This window comes from Typopeltis vanoorti, chromosome 2 (assembly GCF_054136105.1).
Source record: "Typopeltis vanoorti isolate ZY-2024b chromosome 2, IOZ_Tvanoo_1.0, whole genome shotgun sequence".
Lineage (NCBI taxonomy): Eukaryota > Metazoa > Arthropoda > Arachnida > Uropygi > Thelyphonidae > Typopeltis > Typopeltis vanoorti.
In genome coordinates this window covers 32,874,385-32,888,616 of record NC_143550.1, presented here as the reverse complement: position 1 = coordinate 32,888,616, position 14,232 = coordinate 32,874,385, and the positions used below count along the sequence as shown (strand labels likewise).

Below are 14,232 nucleotides of genomic sequence, written 5' to 3'. Positions count from 1 at the left end.
GGGTACCAAATCGTCCGCAGACAACCTAGGTACTGGTCTGGGTGTCGTGCTTAGAAGAGCAGCACCATATTGCGATCTATTGAGACTCATCCTCTGACTGGGAGATTTGTAGCTGGCCTGGCTGAGTGGTTAGCGTATCCGCTCTCCAACCAAAAGGATGCAGGTTTGAATCCCGCCATGGGCATGAATGTTTGTGATTGTCTGTGGAAAAACTAGTGGTGATGGTCGACGGTAGATGGCGTTGGTGTGGTTGTAGTTGGTGGATTGAATGGTGGAGAGAGAGCTGTAGAACAGGTGCCCTCCCTCGATAAGTCTGTGGACTCCCTGGAGGTGTCAAATAATAATAATAATAATCGCTAATTATATTTAAGATGTATTAAATTAACCATAATAGAGGCTTATGCACCAACAGATGATACGAGGGTGGTCTGAAAGTTCTCAGCCTCGACCATAGATGGCAAGGCAACACTATCGGCAAGATTTTTTTTTCTAAGTTGGTACATCTGTCATAATTATCCATGTGAAATTGCAAGTCATTTTATCAAGTAGTTTGTTTTATACAGATGTCAGAAGCAAAAATGTTGTCTATATCCCTTGAAATGGATAAAATTGAGTATCATGTGGTTTTAAAATTCTTTGTAAAAGAAGGTTTAACGCCAAAAGAAATTCATTCTAAGTTCATAAAAGTTTATGGATATTCTTCTCCTTCATTTACGACAATTAAGAAATGGGATGCCAAGTTTAAACGTGGCTTTACCAGCCTTGAAGATGATCCACATGAAGGATGTCCAAGAAGTGTAACAACACCAGTAATCATTGATCAAGTTCACGATATCATGAATGCTAAAGTTGGCAAAAGAAATCAAGACAACGCGAGAGCAATAGATGAATCATGTAGTCAAAGAAATGAGAATGTTGACTTACTGATAAAATATTGCAAGCAAGGGTAAGTTTGAGAATTCACTCTTAGATGTTAAAAGGAAGGTGAGAAGCTTATGTAACATCTGATGATTACTTAGGAACAGTCAAACTTAAATTAAAACCACATGTGAGTAAAAATTAAAAATCAAAATGGAAGGATAACATATATGCATAAATTAAAAGAAAATTTTTCTATTATGATAACTTGTTCTATAGGTTCTCCATTCACAGTGCAGTTGACATTTTCATTGTCTTTATCTTGTTATTGCTGATCTTCATACCATATCTATTACAACAGTTATTCAGTTTAGTCAGGGAATCCTGTAGACTGGTACAAGATTTATTCAGAAGTATAACATCATTTGCATGAAGTAAAGTGCTAGGATTAATATCAATTTTGATATCAGATTTAATACCACTTTCCCTCATAATGTGATCCATGTAGATAATGAATAATAGTGAAGATAATGTGCATCCTTGTTGCACACCATCTTCCTGTACCTCTTTCAATTCTAAGCGCTGACTTACAGTTTAAATAAAAAGACTATGTATTGCTTGATATAATGTCCCATTATATAGTTAAGATTTTTTAACTATTTGTCTTAAAGTGAAAATCTGATCCTGACAACCTCAAACTTGTTTGGCCTAAATCCATCTTGTTCTTCACCAAGCTTCCCTTCCTCACTTTTTATTAGCTGTTTCTCAGGTGTACTTGCATAAAGTTTACCAGGAACACTCAATAGAAAAATACCTCTTTAATTCTCACATTCAGTTTTATTTCACATTTTATAGATGGGTACTATGAGAGCTCTACTCCAATCCTCTGGCATTGGACCCTCTGACCAGACATTCTGAATTATGCCATGCAGCCACTGTATATGTCATTTATACAGTGGTAAAACTTTTATACCTCCATATTTGAGCATTTCTTCTACTCCAGCTGTCTTTTCAAATTTCAGGTTTTTGATTACCTTTACTACTTAAAGTATGAATATGTATTCCTGACTGCATTCCTGTAGAGAGTTTTTTCCTACCATCATACTGATCCTGCTTGTTTCATTTTGTAGTCTTTTAAAGTAATTACTCCAGACATCTAGAATATCATTATCTTCAGTTTTCATGTCACTTTTATCATCTCATTCCTTTCATAGTACTTTTTCCTCCATTTCAAAGCTTTTTCAATAGCCTCCAGAATATTTTGTCATCTTCCTGATATTTGTTATCTTTGTTCTTACCAAAGTCTTCCCCATGATGTTTGTTTAGCTAGTTTTACACAGCACTTTGCTTTCTTACATTTTTCACTGAAAGCACAAGTTGACTTACTTGCCAAAAAGAAACCTTTGATATGTTTTCTTCTTTAACTTCCTGAATCCACCATGGACTTCTGATTTTTCTTTCCTTACAAACAACCTCACTACATACCTCTCTGTATGACTCAATCTGTGTGTTCTTCTGAATTTGATCTCCAAGGTTCGGTTCTTGTTTTCAAACTCTTTCATTTTTTCTTTAGCGATGTTTGTGTATTTGAGTCTACAGTTCATCTCTGAAAGCTGCTCAACCTTGATTCATGTTAAAACTTTCATATACACTGTTCTTTTCAATATGAAATTCAATTTTATCCTGCTCAAAACTAGATAGTGAATACTTCCTATTTCAAATCCTCTCTATGCTCCTGTGTCCTGAACTAATGGGAAAACATCACTATCAACTATAACATAGTCAATGAGACTTTTCTTATTGCTTGCATCTTCTCTCCATGTGAATTTGTGCACCTTTTTATTTTGGAACATGGTGTTAGTAATAACCAGACCATGTTGTCCTGAGCAGAAATCCAACAGGTATTTGCCATTATTATTAGCTTTGCTCTTTTCTCCAAATTTGCCCAAAACATTTCTGTATGTCTGGTAACCATTTCCTACTCTACTGTAGGAAATTCATTGCCTGAATATAGCATTTTGTATTTGTCATCACTTAGAAAGATGTCACCTGTTTTTGTCTTTTTTTTTTTTTTTGTTTCAGTCACACTATTATCTCAATCTGGTACTTATCCAATTCTTCTGCTTGTTCCATTTCCTTTCCATTAATGATTCTTATGTTGATAGTACCAATCTTGAGTTTTGTTGATGTTGAGTTGGGACATGATCTGAGATTTGTTCCAGTAGCTGACTTTTCACCCTGGTTTCCTGACGAAAACAACAGGGGCTTTGTTTAACTGTCATGTTGTACCATCATTTTACATTGTGGTTTCAACCAATAAGAATACAATCTGGTCAGCTAAATCCCAAATTACCAGCCCATCCTTGTTTGTTCAGTATCCAGATAGATACCTAACAGGGTGCACCACAAGAAGATGAAGATTAGATGTTACGTTAGAAGCTCCAGTCAGTTCTCTGCATTCCTTAAAAGTCTACACATGATTATACAGTTTTGACCCTTAAGCACCCATTAATAATATGGCCTTAACATTGATATTGAAGATCTTTATTTTGGTTATATCTATTGTTATATAACTAAAATAAAGATCTTCAAGAGCAACGTTAAGGCCATATTATTATATGGCTCACAGACATGAAAAATGACCAAAAAATAGGAAGCTAAATTAAATAGCTTTCAGACAAAATGTTTCTATCAAATATTAAAACTATTTTGGCCCCAACATATAAGTATCACCAGTGGTGGTGGGGGGGGAAGACAATGGACTTTGATTTGAGAATGAACTGCAGAGAAATTACAAGAGTAGCTTTGACAGAGATCCTGGAAGGAAGTGGAGAAAACCTAAAATAACTTGGCAGAAAATGACAGAAAAGAATGGCTAGTTGGGAGAACTGGAAAATAAAGCAAAATTAGTGACAAAGTATAACTTATTGGAACTTTGTGCAAGATTTTCTCTTGATAGCCAAATGACACTTTTTCTTAATAATAAGTTTTTTTTTTAAATGTTGCTACCACCTACAAAAGGTTATTTTTGCAAACGTATAGTATATTTTGCACCATGGGTGTGCTAAGAATTTTTTTTTTTTATCAATTTTATATATATATATATATATATTTTTTTTTTCCTTTTTTTTTTTTTTTTTTTTTTTTTACATGTCTAGAAACCCTGCTCTAGAGACCAAACATCGAACTTTTTCAAGCCACTTCAGGCCTCCAGTAAGCAGGGCAGAAGTCTCGCACCAGGCAATGACATTCATTTTCCTAAAGATAATCGCAAACATCCATGCCCATGGTGAGATTTGAACCTGCAGCCAGATAGCAGGTATGCTACCCACATGGCCAACCAAAGATAGTACAGTTTATCAATATACACAGTTATACTTGAATTTTTACTCATTTAAATTAAACTTTGACATGTTTTACTATCTTTTTTTTTTTTTTTTTTGCTAACAGCACCTTCGGGAAAATATTCTAAACAAACAAGAAAGATTTCAAATACTTTACATAGCTGTTATTTTAAAAATTAAAAGATACTGAATAGAAAATTCTATCACACGTACTATTCGCTGGCACAACTTGCAAGTCTGTATATTATTGTGATTGCTGGCATAGCAGAGTTATCAAATATTATATACTCTAATTAATGACTTCCATTTGACTGATTCAGCCAGAGAAGCATGTGGGGAGGTCATCTGTCTTTTTCTATCGTAAAGGTAAAAAAATCTGAACTCCATGGTGGAGTCAGGAATTTAAATAGGCAGTGAAGGAAAAGAAGAAAGCATAATTGAAAGTTCCTAACAAATACATCAGCTTGCTCTTAGACAATACAGAAACAGTGGGTGTATAAAACTAGATAAACATAAGTTATGGGAAGACTTTGGTAATAACATACGAAGTAAATATCAGGAAGGGGCAAAATGTTGTGGAGGTTACTGAATAAACCTAGAAATAGAGAAAAGAGTACTGTAGAAAGGAATCAGAAATGATAAATATAAAGATATTCTTCACGAATGGAGTAATTACTTGGAAATATTGTTAAGGAAACATGCAGTGACAGCACAGTAGGTAGAAAACACTCAACAGGCATGCAATCAGGAATACATGTCCATACTTGAAATACAAAAAGCCATCAAAAACCTGAAATGTGGAAAGGCAGCTGGAATATATGATATCTGATCAGAAATGCTCAAGTATAGAGGTATAAAAGTTTTACAGTGGCTGCACTGGACAATTCAGAAGGCCTGGACAAATGGTCGAATTCTGGATGATCAAAGTAGCTCTCATAGTACCAATATAAAAAAGGCAATTAAAACTGAAGGTGAGAATTACAGAGGTATTTCCCTGTTGAATGTCCTGGTAAGATTTATGTAACAAGGCCTGTTACACTTGAGAAACAGCTAAGGATTGTTATTGTTATATAAGGATTATTTATCATTTGTGAAAGGGAAGCTTGATAAAGAACAAGCTGGATTCAGGTTAAATAGAGGTTGTCAGGATTAGATTTTTCAGTTTAAGACTAATAGTTGATAAATCATGAGAATATAACAAGGATTTGTATGTTTAAGTCTAGTGGATCTGGAAAAGCATGTGACAAGGTGCCAAGAGCAAAACTATTTAAAACACTATAGTTATATGGTGTAAATGGTACATTATATTAAGCAATACTTAGTGTCTTTATTTGATATGTAAATCAGCAGTTAGAATTGAAGGAGGTACAGGACAGTGGCTTTGATGTTAAATCAGGGGCGAGACAAGGATGAACATTATCCTGTATGTTGTTCATCTACAAGGACTATTCACTAAGTAATAAGACTAATTTTACTATTGCGAAACTACTCATCACAATATTAATTTCTGTGGAATAAAGAAATGTTGTTGTCTATATTAACAAAAGAGGTTGATAGATGGCATATATGGGCTGATGTGCCAGAGTGTCACGTGACTAAACGCAAGCTTGTTTCGGCGTGCCTACGAGCTGCGACCAGTCGTCAAAATGGAAGCGTCCTTGGTACATCGTTATGCGATTAAATTTTGTGTGCATTTGCAAAAATCGGCATCGGACACTTTTAACTTGATACGCGAAGCTTTCCACGATGAAACAATGTCGAGGGCAAGTGTTTTTCGCTGGCATAAAACTTTTAAGGAAGGAAGGCAAAATGTGGAAGATCTTGAATGCGAGGGAAGACCTTCAACGTCCATCACACAAACAATGATCAACACAGCAATTATCATCAAGGAGGATCGCAGAATTACAGTACGCCAGCTGCATGTTGTCCTAAATATTTCTGTGGGAAGTGTTCACTCAGTCATGGCTGAACATTTGGGACTGAAACGTGTTTGCGCCCAATGGATTCCCAAACTCTTGACACCAGAGCAAATGCAGCATCGAGTGGATGTGTGCACAGAATGGAAAGAAAGATTGGAACAAGAAGGCGACAACTTCTTAAAACGCATCATTACAGCAGATAAAGCTTAGTTGTATCACTATGACCCTACAATGAAACAACAAAGCAGTGAATGGAAGCATCCATCTTCGCCTATCCCCAAGAAAGCAAAAACTGTAAAATCAGCTGGTAAAGTTATGACCGTAATGTTTTTTTGACTATGAAGGCATTGTTTACCAACACGCTGTAGAACCTGGGAATACTGTAAATGGCTCTTACTATGCGGATGTTTTACGGACAATGGTACAGCACATCAAAAGGAAGCATCCATTGCTGAAGAATGGCTTCTTATTGCACCACGATAATGCAAAGCCACATATTGCTGGTTGTATAGTGGACGCTTTGCAGAACAACATAGATATCCTACCACACCCTCCATACAGTCCTGATCTCGCACCGCGCGATTTCTGGCTGTTTCCTCAGCTCAAGAAAACCACTAAGAGGCCGCCATTTCGAAAGCAACAAAGCATGTGTAAAAGCTGCAGAGGCGGTGTTGAAAGAACTCTCAAAAAACGGACTTTCACATGTGTTTAAGAAGTGGATGCAACGTTGGAACAAATGCATCGCGTCTCATGGTAGTTACTTCGAAAAAGATCATGTAAATGATGACGATTAAAGGTAATCTGTTTTCTGTATAAATATAGTCTTATAACTTATTGAACAGCCTCCGTATATGAATCGCATTACAAAAGAAAGTAGCATTAAACCAATGTGAAAATTGGAGATTTTAACTCAACTTTTTACTTTATGCAGATGACGTTATACTTCTAAACAAATCTGAACAAGTCTGCATGATTCCCTAACTAAATTGAATAACTGCTGTAACAAATTTGGTTTAAAAATCAGCAATAAAAGTAGGCAGAAACATTGAAAATATCAACTGTGTCCTGAATGGAGAACCTACAGAACAAGTAAAATGTTAGTGAAGATCACGGTTAGCCTAGTGTCTGTGCACTTAGCAACCATATGCCCAGGGAAGGAGTGTCCTAGGTTCGATTCCTGTCAGTGACGTGAGGAGCTGAAGGATCTTCCTCAGCCATAGCCAAGTTAGCTGGTCTTGGGCGTGGACTGTAAGGTTTTCCCCCAGTTTATCCTGGGGTTTTTCATCCTGCAAAGCAGGCAAACCTACCTTGAGAACTCAACACTACAGGACATAGGATACACCAGGGCATAGGGCTGACCACCTTATCCGGTGAATGGTTTGAGGTTTGATGATTAATAAACCCTTGACACCGCAAGGTAAAAGAGGGTAAAAGGAAGATGAGATGAATAGACAACAGAATTAGGAAAGCTGATATAGTAGGATGTCAACTGAATAAATTTATAACTTATTCAGTTGGAATAAAATTTTTGGAGTAAGAGGGAAATTAGTCACAACACTAAATTAACTGTATGCACAAGACAGTGTTCAGACCAATTTAATTTGAGAGCTGGGTTGGTTTAAGTGACCATAGTCACTTAAACAATCTGTTAAGTGGAAGAGATTAGCAAAACAAGTGTTCTCTGCCAGTAGTTTGCTGGTAGGGAAAAAAACCCCCAGAGGAAGATCAAATAGATCTGATAACATTGTAGTTTTGACATATAACAGATTAATTTGGAGGAAAATTGTTGATCTGAAGTTAATAATGATATAACTTTTCATCTAATACTATCATAACATCTATACCCCACCATTCCTGAGGGTACATGTCAAGAATTTGATGATGTCCAAAAGCATAATTCCTTGGTTTCTACTTTTACTATACTATGTGAGATGATGTCCTTTCTGATTCAAGTATATTCTTCAAAGTGAGGCATGGAAGCTTGTCAATCTAGAATGTGATGTTTTGCAAGGATGTTGCTATGAGTCTGCTTCTTTCTTCTGTTACATTCAACATCTCTTACATTTATTTTTTTTATTGTATACAGATTTTGAAAATTTTCCCAGTTTGATCTGTGTACAACTTTCTGCAGAAACAAGGAATCTTGTATATCCCAGGGTGTTTATAGAATGGAACTGGCTTGAAGGCAGTTCTGACATTGATGGATTTTAATAATTGGTGCATTGCTAACATATGGTAAGGAGATAGTGCCTTTGTAATTGTCTAGGTTATCATAAGATGGTTTATCAGAAAATAACAATTTCTTCAATAATATCTTAGAGTAACCAGTAAAATGGGTTTCCAAGTTTTTTTCTTTTAATTTCATCATCTGTAAATATATTTAATGTTCTGACAGTACCTAGTTTTTGTTGAAGATGGTGGTAAGAGCATACATTACTACCTACCCATGTGGATTTGTTTTTTGTAGATCTCTAATGTCAATCCTGCTGTGTTTTTGACTAGGATGTCTAGTATTAGCAATTTATTGTCCTTGTCCATTTGTAATGTTGAACTTGATCTTTGGATGGTGATTGTTCAGGAAACGTATAGAATATTCTAGGTCTTTCTAGGTATACTTCCAGATAAGAAACACATCATCAGCATATCTTTACCAGACATACAGTGGTGTTAAGATCATCTGTTCTAGGACCTGTTCCTCAAATTTTTGCATAAGTTAGCAGAGGGGAGGGTGAATGGGGGTGAGCCCATTGTCATGCTATATTTTAGTAGTATGTGGGGTAATTTTTTTTTTTTAGAAACTTGTCTCATTTTGTAGAGAACTTACAGATATACAAATTATCCCATCAGATATATTAGCCAGCTTAAAATTAGTTTCGTTGTTCACAAACTTTTTTTGTTGAAGAATCAGTAGATATCCATTTATACCTATTTCCATGCCGCTTGCATCATTGCCTTTAATCCTTGGAAAGGAAGATTTTACTACAGAAAATAGTGTGGTTGGGCTCACCTCTATCATCCTCCATCATTAACTTATACAGGGTGTCCCAAAATTCATGCAAGAAGTAATTTTGATAGAAAACACAGGTTTTTAATTAAAAATTGTAATTTCTTATTGATTCATAAAGTATACAGTACAGGGTTATGCGTGGAATAGCATATCGGGTAAATGGCCTCCACGGCTTTGCTGGCACATACACACTCTTTTGTTGAAATTTTCCATGACCGTTTTGCATAAATGTGGCTGAATTTCATTGATACAGTGCTCAATTTCCTCCTTCAAGGTGGTCGTGGGCTTGTTGGCATAAACCTTAGACTTCAAAAAACCCCAAAGAAAAAAGTCCAACGGCGTTAAGTCACATGATCTGGACGGCCAATTCTGATCACCAAAACGGGAAATTACACGACCAGGAAATGACTCGTGCAGTAATTGAATTGTTTCTCGGGCTGTATGACATGTGGCACTGCCTTGTTGAAACCACGTCGTCCACATCCATATCTTGCAATTTAGGCACAAAAAACTGGATTATCATGTCGCAATAACGAGCACCATTAACTGTTATTGCCTTACCAGCCGCATTTTCGAAGAAGAATGGACCGATGATGCCTCCAGCCCAAAATCCGCACCAAACAGTGACACGTTGTGGATGCATTTGTTTCCCAACAATCACTCGTGGATTTTCTGAACCCCAAATGCGACAATTTTGTTGATTAACGAAGTCATCAAGATGAAAATGAGCCTCATCACTGAAGATGATTTTGTTCGAAAAATAAGCATCCATTTGTTGTTGTTCCATAATCCATTCAATGAGCTCTTCGCTGTGTGTGGTTAGTAGGCTTCAGTTCTTGAGTCAGTTGAACTTTGTAAGCATAAAGATGCAAATCTTTCGTGAGAATACGCTGTAGAGAGCTTCTCGAAATGCCCAATTCAAGACCGCTGTGCCGAATTGATGTTCCTGGACTCTCAGCAACACTCTCACGAACTGCTTCTATGTTTTCTGTTGAACGACTTGTTGAAGGACAGCCAGAGTGTATAAGATCACTAATTGATCCAGTTTCCTTGAATTTTTTAATTAATCTTTTCACGGTTGATGAAGTTAAATCGCTATTCCGACCATATTTTGTACGAAAATTGCGAACTGTAGCTGCCAAACCTTCATTATTTTTAAAATATTGCTCAACAATGAAAATGCGTTGTTCTTTTGTGTAGTACTCCATTTTTAATAACCCTGAAGTGTCAGCTGTCACGCTGTCTTTTTTTCTCGTTGGCAACACTTTACCGCACAAATGGCGCTAAATTTAAATCTTGCGTGAATTTTGGGACACCCTTTATATACAAAAATTTGAGGAAGAAGCCATGGAACAGAGGATCCTTATCATTGATGATGTGTTTTTATCTAGGAGCATATACAGATTTTGAGGATTCTGTACATTTCCTGAACAGTCATCATCCAAAGATCAGATTCATGTTAGAAATAGAAAAAGACAGTTGAACTATCTTTCCTAGACAACCTAATCAACAAAAATAACAATGGAGGATCAACAATAAAGGTGTACAGAAAACAAACCCACATAGGTAGGTACTTGCATGCATACTCTTTCCACCATCTTCCATAAAAACTAGGTATTATTAGAACTTTAAAAAACAGCCTTAAATATACTTACAAATGGTGAAATTAAAACAAAAGAGGAACTGCAAATCCTATTTCATGGGATCCTCAAAAAAGTTACTGAAGAAATTATTATGTTCTAACCATCCTATGATAAACCAGTAATCATTTACAAAAGGCACTACTCCTTATCATATGTTGGCAGCACTTCAAGACAGATAACTCAGTTATTAAAATCCATCAATGTAAGATAGCCTTCAAACTAGTTAACTCCTTGCAAAGTTTTCCTACATTGCGTAAAGACAGTGTTTCAAACTAGGAGACATTTCAAAATCTGTGAAGGAGTGTAGGAAACATTGAAAATAAGATAGAAGAAGCAGACTCACAGCAGACAGCCTCTGTGCCTTATTTAGAAGACCATGCTTTCATCAGAATGTTTAAAGAGTCATCTTAGGTAATTTGTTAGCATAGCACATTAAATAGAAACCAAAGTTATATACTTCATGATGTCTAGAAGTCACTAATTGATTAATAATAACAGTCATTATGTTCATTATCTTTTAATTTGTAAAATAACAGCTGTTTAAAGCATTTAAGACTTGTTTGTTTATAATATAAGATACTCTCAGCCAAACTAAAGATAACAAAACATGTTGAAGTAACATTCACTTTAAATTAGTAAAAATTCTACAAGTTTAACCTGCGTAATTATTTATGTACTAGTCATATACTTTCATGATATTACTGATCTTATCATTTATTAAAAGATATTAGGCTTTTTTCCTTTGTTTAAACAAAATGTGTAAGTATTAAGAAAAATAATTGCAGGATGTTCTATAAACTGTATTTTCAAAGAATAAAAGTTTATAAGACACACTTTTATTCTTTGAAAATAGGTCTGAAAAACAGGGTGCGTCACGCTGATACTCAGTTTTTTATTACTTTCATTTCTGGAAATTTTCTCTCTGTTCCGAGTTACGTGATTTCTTTCTTGCTTCCTGGCGGTGTGTGAGAGCATTCCAATTACGTAGAGTTCAGTGGAGTGCATGTGCTATCATCAATGATCACAGCTGTGTTCCTGTTCGTTTAAATTTACCAATTGTTGTCCCGGTTGTTGTGAACAGTGATAAATTTCTGCCGTTAAATTTTCTCTAAATTTCTTGGTAAATTATTGCTGAAAAACGTCAGCATTGCTACAATATTGCATATGCTAAAGAACATGCAAACAGGGCTGTAGAGAGGCATTTCAGGCCACCCCCAACTGAGAAAATGATAAGAACTTGGCAGAATCAAGAAGAGGATCTAAAAAAAGCAGCTCACAGTAAACATAACCTACGATAAATTTTTGGGTTTTGACAAAGAAGATTAAAAGGTGGGTACTCTTTCCTAGTTAGATTAGGTATTTGTTGAAAGTAGACCTACTTATTACTTTATATTTGAAATACTATAAATTCTGTGATAAAGTTTTTTTCCTAAAAATGTGTACAAAAAGGGGGATGCGTCTTATACAGCAGCAAATATGGTATGTGCCATGCTCGTATATAGAACATCCTGCAAAGTAGCCTGAAATTACTAGTTTTCATTCTAAGAATACCAAAACAAAGTATATTTGCAGACTAACCATATTCAACAAGGATAGCTACTATTAAACAGTGTTGTTATTTAGGTAAACATATGCTGGATTTGATATGGAACTATTCCATATAGTACAATAATATCACATAATTTGGAGAAATGGACAGCAAATAAAGAAAGACATGAAATAAGCATATCTTTTCCTCACAGTTTCCTCTCAGATTCATTTGAATGGAAGTGATTGCTATTTTAGACTGGGAGTCCATCTGCCAATGGGCTTCTGGATGGCCATGGATCTAGATTGATGATTAAATGTAACTCGTAGCAAATGTGGTACTCCCTTCCCATCCTTGTTGACCGAGTGAATATCCTTACATTATCATCATTCAATGTGGTGGCCTCCACCACATTGGCTGATGCGGCTTGAAAAAGTAATGTTTAGTCTCTGGAGCAAGGTTATCAGATTATTTAAACTTTAGCACATGCCTGGTACTTATGTAATAGACATCTACATTGTGTGAGTGAGATTTTCTCAAATAAATTCCTTGCACTGGGACTGCTTCCTGATATCCAGGTGAAAATCCCGGCCACTTCTGTACAAGGCCAGCTAACTTACCTTCAGTTTAAGAATGGTTAAAGAAATATTTTTTAAATCATTAACAGAAATCAAACCCAGGTATTTTCCAGCTGTGCTATGGAGATAAGCATAGCTTCAGCTATTTAAAACTCACAGATTGTCGAAAAGACAAATCTAAACAAATTCTTTTGTTGGTATTTGCATATAACTTTAGCTGCACTCATAAATACATAGTAATGCAAGCATTCCTTCCATCATTTTGGATGGAAGGAATTTAAAACACAGAATGAATAAATACAAAACCATCTTTTAGTGATGCACATGAGACATTAATAACTTAACACGTATAAAACCAACAGTAATAACTTTAATGAATGAAAGGTACAAATATTTCGTACTGAAAGTAACAGTACATCATCGGTATAAAACAAATAGTTAAAGGAATGGAATACAAAGTACAGAACAGTCAGTGAATTACCAATTAAATTGTTGCCACATGCCAGAAGATTGATATTAATAAAATATTATTAAATAATTCTTAAAAATTATTTTTAAGAATTATTTTAAGAAATGACTGTCACTCTCTCCCAAACTTTTGGGAGAGAGTGACAGTCATTTCAATTCAAATTCAGCTGATGTAAAAGGGCTTCGCAACTTTCTTTAAAAAGGCGTTCATGTCTGTGGAGAAGACAAGCTTTATCCCACTGGATATTATGTTTAATGTCAATACTATGTTGTGCTAGGCCAGACTTATGAGGGTTCATGTATTCGATATAATACTGATGTTCCTTCATTCTTTTTTCCACAGAATGGCCTGTTTGTCCAAAGTATGGTAAATTACATTCACATGGTATCTGGTAAACACCAGCGAATGATAGAGGTGCCAGTTTGTCTTTTGTAGATGGCAATGAGAAATTTTGTTGATAAGAAAATATGTGGGAATAAGATGATACTTCTTCAAAATTCTGCCAATTTAATTGGTAATCCACTGACTGTTCTGTACTTTGTATTCCATTCCTTTAACTGTTTGTTCTACACTGATGATGTACTGTTACTTTCGGTACGAAATATTTGTACCTTTAATTCATTAAAGTTATTACTGTTGGTTTTATACTTTAAGTTATTAATTTTAATTATGCCACAGTTACCTATAAAGATTAGCACATGAGACAGTAGTGAAAGAGGGAATTAGCAAGGTAGAATTGAGGAAATAGCTTACTTGTATTCACTGTCATACCATAGTGTGTAGTTGGAGAGACTGGAAAAATGGCAAACAGTGGATGTGTAGAGGGATGGGGGGGGTATGAAAGAGCCTAAGTATATGAAAGGAGAAAGCATGGTATGGTATAGTG

The 14,232-nt window shown here is 35.5% G+C and overlaps 1 protein-coding gene across 5 annotated transcripts in view; it reads left to right on the top strand.

The window, feature by feature from the left end:
• The window catches only part of LOC150108908 (uncharacterized), a 295,478-nt gene that overhangs the window by 218,992 nt on the left and 62,254 nt on the right, over window positions 1-14,232 (top strand). The window lies entirely within an intron of this gene.